Source organism: Crinia signifera, chromosome 1 (assembly GCF_055691185.1).
Source record: "Crinia signifera chromosome 1, ASM5569118v1, whole genome shotgun sequence".
Taxonomy (NCBI): domain Eukaryota; kingdom Metazoa; phylum Chordata; class Amphibia; order Anura; family Myobatrachidae; genus Crinia; species Crinia signifera.
In genome coordinates this window covers 349,046,616-349,065,812 of record NC_139217.1, presented here as the reverse complement: position 1 = coordinate 349,065,812, position 19,197 = coordinate 349,046,616, and positions in this window count along the sequence as shown.

Below are 19,197 nucleotides of genomic sequence, written 5' to 3'. Positions count from 1 at the left end.
GAAGGATAGCAGCTGCCTTGTCATGGGAGGGTTTTTAATCAGAGGCAGCACTGAGCCGCTCAGGGCTCCTACAGAGTAAGATACAGAGGGACAAACACAGGCTTTTCATGTGGTATGTATATATATATATATATATATATACAGTATATATATATATATATATATATATATATATATATATATAATGTATATATATATATATATATATATATATATATATATATATATATATATACACACATCACATGAAAAAGTGCCCTGGGCCCCCCGAAGGCTTCAACCGGCTCTGCAAAATATTAACTATAAAGTAAACACAAGATACCACAGCTACAGTACACTTCGATACAGTAAATGTGTTGGGTTCAAACCTAAAGTTATACTGCCACTAATATTATCACGATGATTAGACCCCTTAATGAATAGGGGTAAAGAATTGTTATTATAGATAATGTAATTAAAGATACTACAAGAAGAATGAAATGTAAAACAAAAGAAGGGATGAAAAATACATTAAAATAATGGGAATTTCTACAAAGGGGGAGTATGTTTATTTTAACTTCAATACTGTACAATATTAAATATAAAATATTAAATATATTCTCTCTTGTAAGTCAATATTTATAATTTCAACATACTGTAACACTCACAAGTCATCCCTCAGGCAGATTTGTGCAATGCATTGCAAAAAAAATCTTATTTGCATGTATGGATCTGTAATATTATCTACTGTATAGTTCTCTGGGAAATTATGGTAGGAGGGCCCTGCTCTCAAGCTTACAATCTATAGGGATGTGCAGATACTCCAGCTATCCTGCCAACATATTTAATTTTTTTTATTAAATTGAGTTATTTTAAACTATTTATGTTAAGCCAATAATACAACATGGTAAATAAGTAAAGGTCCCTATACATTATGGCAAGTTCTCTGCTCAGACAAGAAACACGCAATGCCCCCACCTTCCCGGGTGGCAGCATCACATGCGATATATCGCATGCAGTCCTTTTGCATGCAATATATTGTATATGATCCCATTGCAAAGGACCTCCTGCCCTTAACCTGCAATTTGGGTTCTTTGTCTGCATCAGATCACTGCAATCGCGGGAAAAGAGCCCAATTTGCGTGTGAATCGCATAGTGCATTTTTGTGTTAAGGCAATATTGATATGGTCCCATTTGGAACGTGCCCCAAACCTATGGCAGATATGAATTATCCATCTGAGTATGGCTTCAAACTAAACAATTACGCATCTGAGTAATCAAACATTTCAGTGACATGCCGACTTTAATTCCATGGCTTTCACATAAGACAAACCATCTGCAGGCGCCTGTTTAGCCAAATCCCAGCTACCGTCTAGCAATAATCACCACTTTTCTAAGACACGTCTGATAGTACATCTGCACAGATTCATTCAGACAATTCCTGTTATACTCTGTCACTAGGACACTAATCAGAAGAAATATTTACAGACAAAGTCATGAATATTACAATAAAGCTCAGGTATATTTCATATTTTATCCATGCTGAATACACAATATAATATATAATTCAGTATGTAGTGTAAGGGAAAGCTGTGTAATAAAATGCACATCTCATGTTCCTCTCTCCTGCGTCATCCCAGCTCATTTTCCAGCTTCCTCTCTGGCAATTGCAAGTCCCTCTGTGATGCTGGCTGCTCTTTTAGTAATTAGTGGTAATTACTATTAGATTGGTATCTCTTTTGAAGAGACTGGCAAGTTTCTCAATAAGACATGCAGCTTTCTATGTAAGACATTCAGCTTATTTGTTAAGCTCTCACTGTTAAATGTCCAGCTTTTTCTGTTAAAAATCAGCTTTCCCTAATAAGGCTCCCATACACTTATTCGACTTCTCAGAGGGAGAAGATGGATAAGATTTCCCTTGAACCACCCGGGAGCTTCCCGGGCGGCAGGATTGTATGTGATATATCACATGTGATGCCTATTCACTGCTGCCAGAAGCTGTCCGATCCGATAGGTCCTTTGTGCAGCAGGTCCGACATCCGACTCTGATCCAATGCACACGGGACCACGCATCAGCTCAGATCAGATGTCAAACACCTACAATTTGGCCACTTTTCACCCAATATCTCAGCCCAAACCATTGGAATCAGGTGGAAAGTGGCCAAATTGGACAAGTGTATGGCCATCATAAGAATGACATCTCATCCTAAGGGATTAACAGCAATTCACATTTGCTGTCAGTGTCCCAGTAATGTACTCACTTGGCTTTGACTCTTTAGTCAGTACCTATCTCAGTACTTTGCCTCTGCTCGGAAAGGCAGCTGGAATAGCTATGCCTCCTATCTCTCTCTAGCTGCATTCCTGCCCGCATATTTCCTATTTTGGCAAGGATCACTCTGCAAGTGACAGGCTCTGAAATCACTTTTTACTCCTTTACTTCTGGAGAATTTGATGAGGAAGCATTGGACTGCGCTCTTTCAGGAAAGGAGAGCAATGGTAGGCATGTGATGGACAACAGGTGGCCTCAGGGTTGCATGCAAACCTTCACTTGCACCTCCCAACTACTGACTACTATGTTGTGAGATTCGCCTGTTATTGCTTGTAAAACTTGCTAGGAAACCCTGTTAATATGTTTTATAGTGAGGTGTTGTGCCTTCTAAAGAGTGGAGAATTTGTCTATACCAACCAATCAGCTTTGAGGCAGCATTTATCTATTACATTTTATAGAAATATAGGTAGAAGCTGATTGGTTGCTATGGGCAATTTCTTTACTTGTCCACTTTACTGTTTTGAACACTTTATACATATCATCTTTAGATATTTTTTCACAGTTTTACTGATGCATTGTACTGAATACAGTACATAACAACAGAGGGCCAGATTCTCTAAGCTTCAAAAGTGATAAAATGGAGAGTGATAAACAGCCAGCCAATCAGCTCCTACCTGCCATGTCACAGACTGTGTTTGAAAAATGTCAGACTGGAGCTGATTGGCTGGCTGTTTATCACTCTCTGTTTTATCACTTTTGAAGCTTAGAGAATCTGGCCCCTACTCTCCTAAAATTACGTGGAAGCTCACAAATATCGTGTGGCACTCAGAAAAGTGGATACTGTAAAGGTGCATATACATTGTACAATTTTTTTTTAACAATTTTGTTAAAAGACATTTTCCTTGAACCCAGTGTCCTGGACGAAAGATGTTGACGAAAGATATTGAGGACAGACAAAAGATGAAAGATCTAGCTGCAGTTTATAGGCTCTTTTTGAAAGATATCCAAATTATGCTGCATGCACAGTTGACGAACAATCTTGATGAACAACTGACGGGTATGCGCATCATCATTTGTCTTTCGTTGCAGTCACACTGAAAGATATTTTGATAAATTTTGTGCAGAATGGCTGAAATAAACGAAATTGGTCAAAAAAATTGTACAATGTGTATGCACCTTAAGTCTCCCAGAGATGGCCTCCACTGCCCACATGCCCCACTACCACCACCTGCAGCCACCAACAACCCCTGTAGCAGTCTGCAAAAGTGGGACAATTATACAATTTGCATTGAGTCACACCATCATAACCTCGCCCTCCCCTTTTAAAAATCTGCAAGGGGGCAGCTGGTTTAGAAGTATGAATGCATTAGTTTATTAAAAAATATATTATTAAAATATAGTTCAACTCAAATATGATATGGTGTACCGGTTCAGGTATATTTTTACAATATTTGTCATGTCGACATGAGCATACCAACATGGTCGTAATGTCAACATGCTTGTCAACACTGATACTTCCTCATGTTAACTACTATTGTAGATCTGGTTACCAACAGTGGTTAAACTGGCAACAAGTTTCATATACAGATGTAGAGTGTGGATGGCATGACTAGTGGGCCCACATCCATGGCACTTGTGTGCACACATACCCTGATGCCATAGACTTGTATGGAGGGAATGCCAACTGCGAATAGACCCAGCATGGAGAACTCTGCAGCTTGCTGTGATGCATCTGCGTACACATCAGGGCAATGATCAGCCTGGCTACACCTGTAGTTGGTATTAGAAGGCTCCTACCCTGGAGCACATTTTGGCTTAACCCATGTATCATTATGTTCATTTTGGCTCAATCCATGTGGCATTATGTGAATTTCAGCTTAATATACTGTATGTGGCATTGTGTGAATTTTGGCTCCTTACGTTTGGCATCATGTGTAAGGGGCAAGTATAATGGGGTCTACTATTCCATTTTGCATAATGTGCACAAGTGGTATACTGTATGGTGCAGTACACTATTCTCAAGGAAATGCCCCCTTTTGAGTGTCCACACCCCCTTTTCCTGAGCACACTACATTCTTCACTTTTGAACTGTGAACGTTAAATGCCAGGGCTAATTTTAATCCCATTCCTGCCCTCTCTCTGCTCTACTCCTCTCTCTCCACTCTCTGAGCATGCACACTGGCACCACTAACACCTCCCCGCCTCCACCCATCCCCTATCATGGTGCCCCCCTGTCATTGTCTCCTGGATCTGCCCTTGACTGGCATCGATAGTGCATTTGTATTCGGTAGTCGTATATATGTCCCAAATTTACTAACCTGTCTTTTTTTTACAATTTGTATTTTCAATGGCGTATTTGGTCATATGGAGTTGTATTTTTGTTTGCATATTCGTATTCATATTTTGGTTTCCGTGTGTATTTTTGCTGTTTTTATGCCTTCTATGTGTGTCTTTTATAAGTATGTATTTTGAAGAATACGCAAGTAAGTTTTGCTTAACAGAAAGTTATTGGCCAAAAGTATAAATTTGGGAGTGTTCTCCCAGCCATATAACCCTTACACGCTCCCTACCTCCTTGTGGGTTAGATAGGTGTGGTGTGGAGAGTGCAGGAGAGGTTGGAGTTTGCTGAGTTAGCTAGTGGCTGTTGAGTGGTTTATTTGTTTGAAAGTTGTTTTGTGGTTTGTGTTGTAATTTTATTTTGTCTTAAGTCTTTATTTGTGAGTGAGGTTTGTATGTGTTTGTGTGTGTGTGTGTGTGTGAGCGAGAGAGAGAGGTAAAGAGAGGAGGATGTTCTTTGTTTGTTTGTCTTTTATTTTTCAGTGTGTTGTTTGTTCTTGTGCGTGCAATGTCTGCGTCTGATAGTGAGAGTAGTCAGGTGGGGGAGGAAGTGAGGGAGGAGCAGACACACTCTGGTGAGGAGCATGGCGGTGAACTTTCAGTGGCAAGAAGCCACACATGGTGAAGTTCGCCAATGCTGAAGCAACTTCCGAAGGAACCTGTACAAGCTGCTGCTGATGTTCTGTTTCATGACCCGAGCATCTTCTTCAATACATATGTCAGGACATCAGGTAACCCACAGCCCTCTTTGTTTGTAACAAGCAGAGAAGTGTGTTTGTGTGTTCAATGGGCTTTAATAAGGCAAACATTTGTTCATTGGAGTAGCTGTGGGCTAATATCTGAGTCATTTCACATGTGAAAATATTGAAAATGTGAAATACACCTGGAAATCATGGAGTATTTTTCAGTTGTATATTATTACGATTTGTACTGGTTTACACCTAGTATATGTATGTATTTATAAACACGAATTGTTGGTAAATTTCAAATTAACATAGGAGTGAATATAAAATACAAGTCGTATTCTTTCGATGGTGTATTTATTTGTATAACTATCTACAGGGATAAGAATACAACTAGTAGTATCAGACGTAAAAAGGCAAAATACTAACGTACTTCTACCTTAGTCATTTCAAATATACGAATATGTGCCTGAATATGAATATGACAATTCCTTCTGTATTTTGCTTAGTACCCTGAGGGTATAATTTGTAACAGGTATATATTTATTCTTTGATTTGGGCAGGTATAGAGGTTGGGGTCTTGCTCATTAGTTAGCTCAATAATTTCACTAAATACTTACCTACTCTACTGGAAGTTGCGGAAGACTCGTGATTTTTTAGACAGTCCCCTGCATCCCCAAAAGAGTGGTCAGATCTCCTGACTCCTGTTTCCCCTTTCATAATAAAGCAGACAGCATGTGGAGTAAACAACAGCTGTAAAGCTAAATGGCTTCAAATTGCATCACTTAGCCCAGTGTCTTCCTCATTGACCTGTGAATCGCAGTATTTGCCGCCATGAGGGCAGGCCCTATTGATGTACGGTAATCCTAAAAAGTAAGTAAGGGTGTTTTATTAAGGTATAGTATATTGATATTGTTAATGTTGTTTTGCATTCTCTGTACTATGAATGTGTATAAGGTTGATACCTGGCAGACTAGACTCTGATTAATAATTATGGGTTATTTTTTATTAAATACATTTTATATTTAAATCCAACTTCATGAGGACCATAAATAAAAAAGTTACTTATCTTAGAATGGCAGGTGAGTACATTTATATTTAATATCATATGTCCATGTTCTCAAACAGATTGGAGCCTCAGGAAAAATTTGCTTATGTGGTTGTTTTGAAAACAGGTAATGCAAGATTCCATGAATTCACAGCATACAAAATGTTAGACACCTTCCAAACTGTCACAGTCCTGCTATCATGTATGTATAAAATAAAATATAGTGATTAAATCTTGCCTTAGACTTTGTCAAGGGACTGAAGCAAAGTTGATGATATTCCCATGTTCTGGAATAATGTGCTTGAATTTAAACTGCTCATGCACTAAAAATGGGATTCAATAGGACTTACGTCAAAATTTGGGACAAAAAAACATGAAAAACGCATGTCGACCGTTTGACTGTTGACCTTCCCATTGCCAACCTAATAATTGTGTCAACCTTTTGACCCTATCGACCTTAGCCATATTGACCTATGACCCATACCCGTCTGGACCATCCAGGTCCAAATTCATGGTGCAAATATGGTTTGTATGTAGTTCACGTTGCAAATGACTCAATGAGAAAAAGTATTTATAAACAGACGTTACAATTTGTGTTTGCTGAAGATGTATGCATTTTAATGATATGCAAAATACAACTCACAGTCTGGAAAGAGCAGGGAAGGGTTGTTATTTAATAATAAATACACAGAAGACAAATGAAATTTGCATTAGGTTCATGTTGAACGAGAGAATACTGAACAATTTAATTGTTATAGTTGGGTACTTTCATTAAACAGGATGAGGCTGCAAACGAAAGGTTAATGCTGCATTTATGTATACTCTGTATGGAGGAACAAGACTATATACAAGCGAACAAAACAGAATGTTTAGCACTAATGTGAAATCAGTATGGCTATATTTAACCGAGACATGGAAAAACAGCTTAATATATAAACAATAAAATACAAATCTTTTGTAAACCAGTGCCTCAGGAGTGTTTTAGAGATATAATATATTAAAGTCCTCAGGAGAAAGATTTGGTAATTGGAAAAGCAATTACATAAATGCTATAAATGCACACAGTTGAACTATATGTTAAAGAAGTGTAACAGAAAAATAAGAGCTGTGATGTAATTCTCATGGGAACATTAGAAAATGTAGACCCTGAAGAATAAAAAAAAAATTTCAATTTGTAAAATCTGGAAAGACTTAAAAAAATAATGATCAACTACAGTTAAAATGTACAGATTATTCAAATGATGCGCTAGTCATAAAAATGTCTCTTTTATAAATACTCCAGAAGGTGGCGATATAAATGTTCAATTGGCTTATACAAAAGCAATAGGGAAATGCACCAGCTAGTAAGAAGATCGTCAGACCTTATTGGGCAATGGGTGTCAACAAGAAATAATACATGAACTAGTGCTGGCTGAAACAATGAAATATTGCATATCAGAGATATATTAATATTCCTTGAATGCAAAAAATAAAGGGGTGTGACAGTTTCTTATAAAAATGACAATTTATTGTATTCTAAATATAATTTTAAGGAAAGCTCTATCTAGATTTGACTGGACTATGACATCTCCAATAATAAGCAGCAATAATTTACCAAGTGGCCTAAATATATAAAAAATATTGGTACTCTTTACCTAGAAGGGCGCCCATCACGGCCATCGCGGGCATCGCATGTACTAAAAAATCGCATGCGATGCGACCGACGCGATGACCGCGATTTCCCATAGGGAGCAATGTTAAATGTCCCAATTGACCCGATTTATATATATAATGGAAATAAAGAATATAAAAATAACAATAATAGTGCATAAAAAAAATGCCACAAATTTTAAGGAAAGCTCTATCTAGATTTGACTGGACTATGACATCTCCAATAATAAGCAGCAATAATTTACCAAGTGGCCTAAATATATAAAAAATATTGGTAATCTTTACCTAGAAGGGCGGCCATCGCGGGCATCGCATGTACTAAAAAATCGCATGCGATTCGACCGACGCGATGACCGCGATTTCCCATAGGGAACAATGTTAAATGTCCCAATTGACCCGATTTTCCTGTTCAATGTCCCTTCACAGGTATACGCGTCCCCTCGCGGGCTTCACAGCTGTCCGCGTCCCCTCGCTTCGGGCGCGGTGGCTCGCTGCGCTCGCCACTCTTTCTATTCTCAACTCCACACCGACGTGGATAGTGGGGGTATGAAAAGGTCGTAGGACGCGTACCGTCACCCCTCGCGGGCTCGCTGCGCTCGCCACGCTTCGGGTTGACATTGATCGTGGGGTGGCGTTAACAATTGTGGGGGCCATTTCACACTTCTTGGTCCCTTTTTGGCCTCTGTGGGCCATTTAACATTGTTTCCTATGGAAAATCGGGTCAATTGGGACATTGTACATTGTTCCCTATGGGAAATCGCGGTCATCGCGTCGGTCGCATCGCATGCGATTTTTTGGTCGCATGCGATGCGGCCGACGTGTTTTTTTTTTCCTAACGATGCCCACGATCAAATTCGTGGGCGCCCTTCTAGGTAAAGAGTACCAAAATATTCTGTATTTCAAAAAATATATATAATGGAAATAATAGCCAGCATTTGTGAGTCCTTGAGTGCCCATTCATTTCTTCACTGTATTCTGTGGGTAGTTCATTGTTGCTGCCCTCTGCAAGCTGGCACCGGGGCAAGCTACGCATTTCAGCTCACTTCAGTCCAGAGTGACGGCCCTTCCGGATTTCTATAATGGAAATAAAGATTATAAAAATAACAATAATAGTGCATAAAAAAATGCCACAAATTTTAAGGAAAGCCCTATCTAGATTTGACTGGACTATGACATCTCCAATAATAAGCAGCAATAATTTACCAAGTGGCCATAAGAGTCCTCAATATTATGAGCAGTTGTTATTTCATTATTCCAATGTAAGATGGATAATACCTGGATGCAGTAACAGGCCTATAGCCACCAAGGATGTTGATTTTAAAGCAGGTTGAAGTACAGTAGTCTAGGAAAGGTCCAAATATCATCCAGATACTGTTGTGGTGCAGTCCTTTGTAGAGGTCCTTTGTGGCAGATTGTGTCAAAGTAACACTGTGGCTCAGCTCAACGCGTTTCTCCAGGTTAAGAGCTTTGCAGTTTCCCCAGGAGCAAGTTTGTGGACTGTCCAATGAGTGTCTATATATAAATTGAAAGTGCATTTTGTGGATGAGTTGAATAGGAGATTACACATTAGGGCAGTATGTTGTAAGGCAAAACTCTAGCTCAATAAAATTCTGGTCCTTTCTCTATATAAATACAAACACACAAAAGAAATTGAAAATAAAATTACTGTCCATTAAATTAGGAACTAAAAGTTCCATGGGATGATTCCAAATCAGTCCTATGATAAGGAGCTGAAAAAGACAAGCTCCCCTTTAATAACAGGCAATGGTTATGAATTCACAATGAAAACAGGATAAAATACATAGAACCCAAGCAAGACTGCTTACACGTTCCAATATATGGAATGGACTGAATGTTGAAATTGGATAGTTGGTACCCTGATTAGCGCACTCCAATAACCCCCTGTATTTGCATTTTTGTACACCCTTGGCTCTCACTAACAGGAGAACCATATCGGAGGAGCAGCTGCTGAATTTGGAGAAGCGTACTTCGGAGGTTAACCCCCCTTTCTTTGTTGATATATATATATATATATATATATATATATATATATATGCAGTATTAAGAAGCCAGCAACATCCAGTAGTTTTTTTGAAAAAGTATCAAAAAAGGTTTTTTAATGGCATATAAAGTGCAAATGTGACAGACATGACAAAAAAGTCAAAACATCAATGCAGGGATGAGATGGAATACTTAGCAAAAAGATTCAGTCAGAAAAAGAAGCCATCGCAGCATCCCTGAATGCGGTCATACCGACAGCTGTTTCGGTACATATGTGATGCACCTTCCTCACGGGCATAGACCACTGACCCCCAGGATGCTCTATATATACCTGCACAAACACACAATCACATGAAGCAGCCTCACCTGTCCACGCCGTTTTCCCGCCGATGACGTCACCTGAGCCGCGTCCGTTGTCTGGCGTTGTCACAGTAGCTGAAAATCCTGAGCCGGCGCTTATCTGAATGGGGCGGAAGTACGTCACTGGCATCGTGGTCATGGCAACGCCGGACAACATCCGGCTTATGCCGTGGTTCACATAGAAATACACGCTGACTGGCCACCATAGTAGTCGCACAGGAATTTAATGTATCACTGGTTGCCTAGGCAATCGGACTTGCGGTCCAGGCGAGTTTGTATCGGCATGGAGTGGGCGGTGCAGGGAGTATTAGTAAACAGCCAGATCTCTACGGAAAAAAAGAAAGAGACTATAAAAAATTTAAAATTGCTGAAAAATGCTGAAAAAATATTGAAAAAATATATAGGCTGTTAAGAATCATGTGAAAGAATAAGTTATGCGCATAATAGAGTTACCTGAAAGAAAGTCATAAAAATATGTGTGGTAAAAATGTGATCAAAAAAGGGGAGGGGGGAGGAAAAAATGATATCAAAAAGGAAAAAAATCACCAATACACGAAAAATCGTATATAACAATAATAAAAGGACAAATAAAGAAAAAGAAAAGAGGAGAGGAGGGCATAGAGAATACAGTAAAAAAGGGGAAAGTACAATAGCAACAAAAAATATTTAGAATATTCAATATATAAAGTACAGGACACCACGAGTACCCTAAAATGGCATTCAAATGAAACAATGTAATGACTGGTATTCATTAAGTCCTAGGGGGGTAATGCTTTTAAGACGATTAATCCACTGGCATTCACGTTGTAAAAGTAACCTGTTACGGTCTCCTCCCCTTCTCAGAGGAGGGATGTGATCAATCGGCATAAAATGAAAGTCTTGCATGGTATGTTTGACCGTGGCAAAATGTTTGGCCACTGGTGGCGTGTTGCAATCAATGGTGGAATAAGCTTTTTTTATTGAAGAGCGATGTCCCGCAATACGTTCTTTAAGGAGTCGTATCGTCTTACCGACGTATAACTTATTACAGGAGCATAGGATAATGTAGATGACATAACGGCTGTCACAATTTAAATGATGACATATGGTGTATGTGACACCATCCACCGGATTGGTGAATCTGCTTCCTGTACAGAGAAATTGGCAGTTAACACAATTGTGGCATTTAGTTACCCCATCTTTAGCTTTCAACCAATGTTGGTTCTTAATGGGTCCAATATCTGAGCTTGCCAATATGTCTCTCAAGTTGTTGCTCCTTTTAAAACAAAACAGGGGAGGTGTTTTGCATAATGGTCCCACCACTTCGTCTGTCTGCACTATATGCCAATGTTTCAAAACAACTTTGCGAATGTGGGCAGATGCAATGGAGTAGGTGGAAGAAAAAACAAGTCTCTCTGTCATAGGATCCTTGTGTTTGGTCTCAAATGTTTGTTTGCGTGAGAGTTGTAAACAGTGGGCCACAGCCTCCTTAATTTCAGTTGGCGCATACCCTCTTGAAACGAATTGCTTGCCCATTTCTTCCAAGGCATCCGGAAGAGTTGTGGGGTCGGAAGTAATTCGCACTACCCTTAGCAATTGCGACAGGGGTAGACCTCTTTTGAGAGGTAAAGGGTAAAAGGAATCGGCCGCTAGCAGAGAGTTCTTGTCTGTATTCTTCCTGAAGATACTGAAAACGAATTCTGAAACAAAAAATAATTCTTTTTCAAAACAATATCCATGAGCAGTAACAAAAAATCAACTGGTGGTCCTGAGTAGAAAGGGCTGGAGGCAACCAGCGTCCTGACCGAGTCCATTCCATCCTCATGTTCTATGTTTGTATACAAGCTCGTAATGTCGAGAGTAACCAACAGACTAGAAGTGGGTAGCGTGCCAAGTGCCTCCAACTTCAAAATGAAGTCAGAGGTATCCTTCAAAAAATAATCCATGTTCTGAACTACAGGTTGTAGCCAGAAATCAATGTATTGTGATAGCGGCTGTAGGAGAGAACCACAAGAGGAGATTATGGGTCTCCCCGGAGGCCTAACAAGAGTCTTATGTATTTTAGGTAATACATAAAACATCGGGGTCCTAGGATGGGACTGAGTAAGGAATTCCGATGTAGGCTCATCCAACCAGCGATTCTGTAGACCCAGTGAAATGACAGCATCCACTTCCTTCTTGTATACATAGGTGGGATCATAGGTGAGCAATTTATAACAAGAAGTATCAGTGAGTTGTCTCATGACTTCAGAAACATAATCACTTTTATTCAGTAATACTATCCCTCCACCTCCCTCCAGCGCACTTCGGAGGTTAACCCCCCTTTCTTTGTTGATATATATATAGATATATACTGTATATATCTATATATATATAGATATATATATATATATATATAGATATATATATATAATATGCTAAAGGTCCGGCACTCCACTTTACAATGTTACTCCGCCCGGTGCCCACATAGGAATTCATAGTAAACGGCATGCGGCACTCGTAGCAATGAATCACTTTGAGTTAAATATGCTGAAGCAGGTCAATGATTCATTCAGTTAAGAATTTTGTCAGGATACCTACCAGGTATTCATTAAGTATCCTCTTACTTGCAGTTCCACCTATGTCGCTTACTTGTTGACCTGTCCTTGTGTGCTGTCCTATGTGGGGAAGACCCAGCGTCAATTTAAAGAACGCATGGCCCTGCATAGGACAGCCATTAACCAAGCCATTCAATCTGGATTCAGTGAGTGACATACGGTCTATTATTATCGACCATATACTCAAATCTTTGAGGGAAGGCAATAGAAATTAGGCATTACTACAACGAGAAAGTAAATGGATTTTTCTTTTGGGGACCATGGCCTCTAATGGGCTGAATAAGACTCTTGGTTTAAAATGGAACAAGGCTCCTTTCCATCATCAGGGCCTTGCCTTTGTATTTAAGCAGTATTTTTTGTATCCGCACGCCATGTACTATATATATATAATAGAGAGAGAGAGAGAGAGAGAGAGAGATACAGAAGTACCAACACACTCACCAGTCCTGCAAATTGGGTGCAAACAGCACCCACTTCCCAGGTTGGGGTGCATTATATATATACACAGAGTTGTCGCCAGTGCTTTTGGGCCTAGTCTCTGAATGCCTCTCTGCCATCTCATCTTCGATATCTTCTTGCCACCTCAAACTTAATATTTCCAAAACGGAATTACTTATATTCCCACCGGCTAAGAACAATAACCATCTTGACCTCTCCATCGCTGTTGACAACTCGACAATACCCTACTCCACAAGCTCGTTGCCTAGGGGTCATCCTCGACTCCGAACTGCCCATTGTTCCTCAAATTCAATCTGTGTTTTATCATATTCAATATAAAACCCTTCTGCTAGCATATAAAGCTATTAACCATACTGCACCAGCTTATATCTCTTTACTTATTGCAAAATATCTCCCATCTCGACCACTCTGCTCTGCACAAGATCTGCATCTCTCTTCTGCACGGATCACCAGCTCCCATTCACTAGTACAGGACTTTCATTGAGCTGCTACCACCCTATGAAATGCCCTTCCACGCACAATAAGACTCTCCACTAGCCTACAAACTTTCAAGTGATCCCTGAAAACTCACCTCTTGAGGCAAGCCTATCATATTTAAGTTCCATATGCATAATCTTCTGAGGCACTTATGTTTAATATAGCTACAAGCTATGCTATTAATGGTGCCTGTCCTTGTGTTGGGTGCCGGATGCGGTCCCGACAGTCGGGATCCTGACAGTCATTTACCCGACGTCGGGATCCCGACTGTCAAAACTTCACCCTCCCTCTCTTTGTTTACCTCCCCTCTCTTTATTAACCACCCCCTCTCCCTCTTTCCCCCTCTCTCTCCCTCCCCAGCATTCTCCCTCTCTCCTGCTCTCCCTTTCTTTCTTTCTTCCTCCTTCTCCTCTCTGTTCAGCATTCCCCATGTTTCTGCCTATTTTCACAATGATACTCTCCCTTCATGTCTTAGTAAACAATTTAGACCTAATTTGCCCCCTTTATTCCCTCCTTCTTCTAACGTGATCTTAGGTACCCACTGCATCTCACTGTTCTATCTCCTTACCCACTGCTGCCTCCACCTGGCATGACCCTCTTTCTTCCCCTGTTATCTATTTCCTGTTTTCACCCACTGACTCTCACTGTCACCCACTGCCTATTTACTACTATTTCTCAGTCACCCACTGACCCTCTGCTTCTCCCCCGCATCACCCTCTCTCTACTGTCACCCTTCGCCCTTCCTCTCCGACATATGAATACAGTATTTCCTTTGAAGCCATGACCCTTGTTGCTAGGTAATGCCATTGTTGTGAGGCCATGCCCACTTTCCCAGGAGCAAGATCAAGATGCTTATCCCACCACCCCTTCCACTGTTGTTGTGCCCCCCACCCCCATCATTTTTTTGGGGGGGATCCACCCTGGAGGATCCCAATGGTATTATGATGTTAATAAAGGGCAGAAAAATGTATTATCAGATAATTTTTTTAAGGTGTATGTTATTGTTTATAGTATTTTTACATGTGGAACTTCGATTATCATTGGTGGTGATGTCTGACACCAGTGCCGTAACTAGACATTTTGGGGCTGTTTTCCAGAAAGGGAATTGGTGCCCCCCCTTCTCCCCAGTGGTGGATCCAGGGGAGAGGCATTATCACTGTTGACACAAAAAAAACACGGAGCAGCAGTAGCCTGTAGGGACAGCAGTGCATCCGCTGTAGTGTACCGCCACCCGCTGCGATGAAGCTGCTATTAGTGCCATGGCAGTACTAATGAGTTATCACTCATTAGACTGTATGCTGTGGCCGCCTTGTAGTGCTACCACAAAACGGAACCTTCCAGGACTACAACAGCCGTGGAGCGTGATTCGGGCAAGCGGATGCCTGATTCAGGGAGTAACCGCTGGAGATGTAAATGTCAGCAGTGGCTGTGGCTTCAACTCCTGCACGCCACAGCCTGCTGCTCCCCAGGAGACCCGGTTACTCCTTTGTGATGGTCACCAGTACTCACATGTGCAACTGCTGTTCAGGGAGTCGGAGCCTGACACCACTGACACAGCATGGTGAGACATGAAGTCTATGACATTGAGACATGTGTGTGGGGGAGAGAATGAGAGTTGTGTGCATATACAGTGTCTGTGTGGGGGGTGTGTGCATATACAGTGTCTGTGTGGGGGTGTGTGCATATACAGTGTGTGTGTGGGGGGGTGTGCATATACAGTGTGTGTAGGGATGTAAACATATAGGGGGTATTCTGGTTTATTCACTCAGATGTGAATTCGCATCCTTGAGAGTGACCCAGATCCTGCCTTGCTAATGGTGGTAAGCCGGCCCACCATTCGCAAGGTGCGTACATTCGCACTGGCTGCGAATGGATGTTTTACATAAACATCCATTTGCATGCCACTGGGACCCTCCCACATGCTTCGATGGTCGGCGACCATCGAAAGATGTGGAAGGTGCACGCATATGTAAGGTTGCTCTGAACAACCATATATCAGCTGCGCACCCATTTCTTCCCTAATGTACACACATATCTGAGTGACCTGAGAGTCACCTTTGATATGCATGCACACCATCAAAAGATGTGGGAGGTTCCCCCTGGCCTAGGAATGGATGTTTTTGTAAAACAGCAATTCGCATGATGAGTGCACAAACCCGGTGTGTGAAGAGGGGCAGGTGTACCACCATTAGCAGGGCGAGGGTGCGAATTCACATCCAAGTGAGTCAACCAGAATAACCCCTACAGTGTGGGATATAGTGTACGTCATATAGAGTGCAGATTGGATACATTGTCTGTTGGATACAGTGTGGGACAAAGTGTGGGTTGGTTAAAGCTCAGGTTGGATAGTGTCCAGTGGATACAGTCTGGGTTGGATACATTGCGTGTCACATAAAGAGCTGGTTGGATACAGTGCAGGATATAGCATGTGTTGGATAAAGTGCAGGTTGGATATAGTTCGGGATATAGAGCAGGCTGGATACAGTGCACTATAAGGTGTTTGTTGGATACAATGCAGGTTGGATACAGTGTGAGTTGGATACATCCATAGTATAATAACTGACATAAAGGTGTCGATAGATCAGGGTTGATGTTGTTTTCCACGGAGCGGTTGTTGACAGTGCAAGAGAGTCGATGTGTCGGCAGTACAGGTAAGCTGGTGGTGTACTCAGTTCAAGGGTGGCGGCAGTGTCATCAGTTCAAGGAAAATTATGGTTTTAGCAGTGCAGGGGGGTGGTTGAGTCACCAGTGCTGTGGATGGCTGCTTTGGCAATGCAAGGGTGCCAGCAGAGCCATCCTGCTGCTGTAGGGAGAGAAGCAGGCACTGAGGAGTGGCACTGGTTGGGAACATGATGTGGCAGCGGTGGGAGAGCATGAGTTTTCAAAAGTCACACTGAATCATTCGATGGCTGATTATTGGCTGAGAGAGCCATCAGCTAAGTTTTAAGGGGACATCACAAGGGGCATCATGCCCTGACTACCCCCTATATTGAGCCATGCCCCACTTCCCTCTGCACCTCTGTGTGCTGTACCAACCTTGTTGCTCCCTCCCGAAGTGGGCAGCATGGACGTCAGCAACTCTGCTCTGTATACATAAAAAAATACTTCTACAGTATAACTCATTATTGATAAGCATTATTAATAGCACTTAGGTCAAGGTATGGCTACCACTCTCCTCCCATTGTGCTAACCTAATTGATTCAGAAAGAGAATTGGGCTGATTATACAATGCAGTCATACTAGTCAGACTAGTATAGGTGGCATTTGTTTTAACACTGTATAAGACTTTGGAATGTGTTGTGTACAGGAGTGCACTTTAATGATAAATAAGGTACATAAGGACACTAACATATTCTTCAATGTGACAATGCTACTAACAGGGGCACCAACAGTTCTGCCAATCCCTGAAATAAGGGGGATGGGGCATGGCCACAACCCTGTAAATAAAAACTTTGCAGAGACGCAGGTGTCCTAAACCAACTGGCAGGTGGGCTGGAAGGGTGCTGGGGGGGGGGTGCTCAGGGAGGGAGAGGACAGGCTTCTGCTGCACTGAGCAGCATGTGCTGGGCTGGGGAGAGAAGCTGCTGCAGCAGAAGCCTATCTTCCCTCTCCCTGTGCCTGGCTCTCTGCAACAGGTAAGGGGGTAGTAGGCACCGAGCCCCTCCACCTGACCCAGGCCAGGGTAAAGAGAACACACTAGAAAAACTATGATCAGGAAACCTGAGGCAGCTCTTAAACCCTATGAATGCCAAGGTTTCACTCAGCCTCACTCACAGTAATTTTTTTTTTAGGGGGGGGGGGTGTAATTGAATTGAATATTCCTTGACTATGGCCCAGAAATGTTGGCACTTAAAGGGTTAAGGATAAAAGATTTTTTTGCCAATTACAATTAAGGTCAACATAATCGTCATTATTATCTACCAAGACAGCTGATCTAATAATTAGAGATTCTGATTTACTCTGATTTCAAAGCAGGATCTTATTGGCTATCCCAAATCACATGGCAGTTGTTGACAGTTGATAGCCAATAAGATCCTGCTTTGAAATCAGAGTAAATCAGAGAGGTGCCCATACACGTTACAATTATTGTATACAATATTGTATACAATATTGCATCTCATCGCATCTCGGTTTTGCGATAAGATGAGATGAGATCTAGTACAAAAAGTATGTGCAGCACATACTTTTTGTACTAGATCTCATCTCATCTGATCTCATCGCAAAACCGATATGCGTTGAGATGCGATATTGTATACAATAATTGTAACGTGTATGGGCACCTTAAATCAGAGCCTGCACATCTCTACTAATTATGCATATAAATGACAATAATTGTATTTTAAAGAAAGCTTAGCTAATATTTAAATGTTAGTGGATATTATTATTATTATCAGCGTCATCATCATACTTTATTTATATGGCAATACAAGGGGTCCCCAGCATCTTACAGAGGACATAATCAGAGACAATGTGGACAGAACAAGAAAAAAGTCACTTTCATTACAAAATATTGTATGACATGGACAGTTGTCACAGTACCTAAAAAAGCAGCAAAGCATCAGAACCCATGGCAGTGGTTTGAGGGCTAAAAGCTTCAGAAAGTGATAAAATGGAGATTGATAAACCAGCCATCCAATCAGCTCATAACCTGTCATGTTACCAGCTGGGTTTGAAAAAGAACAGGTAAGAGCTGATTGGCTGGTTATTTATTACTCTCCACTGTATCACTTTGTGAAGCTTGATACACCTGGTCCTATATGTTCTCAGCTTGAATAGTGATAAAATGGAGATTTATAAACCACCAAAATGACAGGTTGGAGCTGATTGGTTGGTGGTTCATCACTCTCCATTTTATCACTTTTTAAGGCTTAGTACATCTCGTCCTAAGTGAGGAAAATCACATGAGAAAAGAGAGCCCTGCTCATGAGAGCTGGTAATCTAAGTGATGAGAAGTAAATGTTCAGCAAGTTACACTATTATTAGTGTAGAAACAAAGATATTTCACCATTGTTGATTGACTTCCTCAGTGGGCGTGTTTTCCAGAATGAGATTAAATATGTACAGACAGAGGCATACCTAGATATTCGTGGGCCCCATAGCAAAAGTTTGTAAGGGCCCCCTATTTAGCAACTGATGGTGAGAAATGTATGCAAAATATATTACTTAGACAGCAAAGATGGGCCCCCTTCATCTCTGGGCCCCATAGCAGCTGCACCCCTTGCACCTATGGTAGTTATGCCCTTGTGTACAGAATTCCCTTTAGGAACCTAGCACAATCCCTGTATATCAGAAGGTCTGCAATGACCATTACGTCTAGGTGACAGGTATACATGCCATAAAATAACTAACCAATTGTAC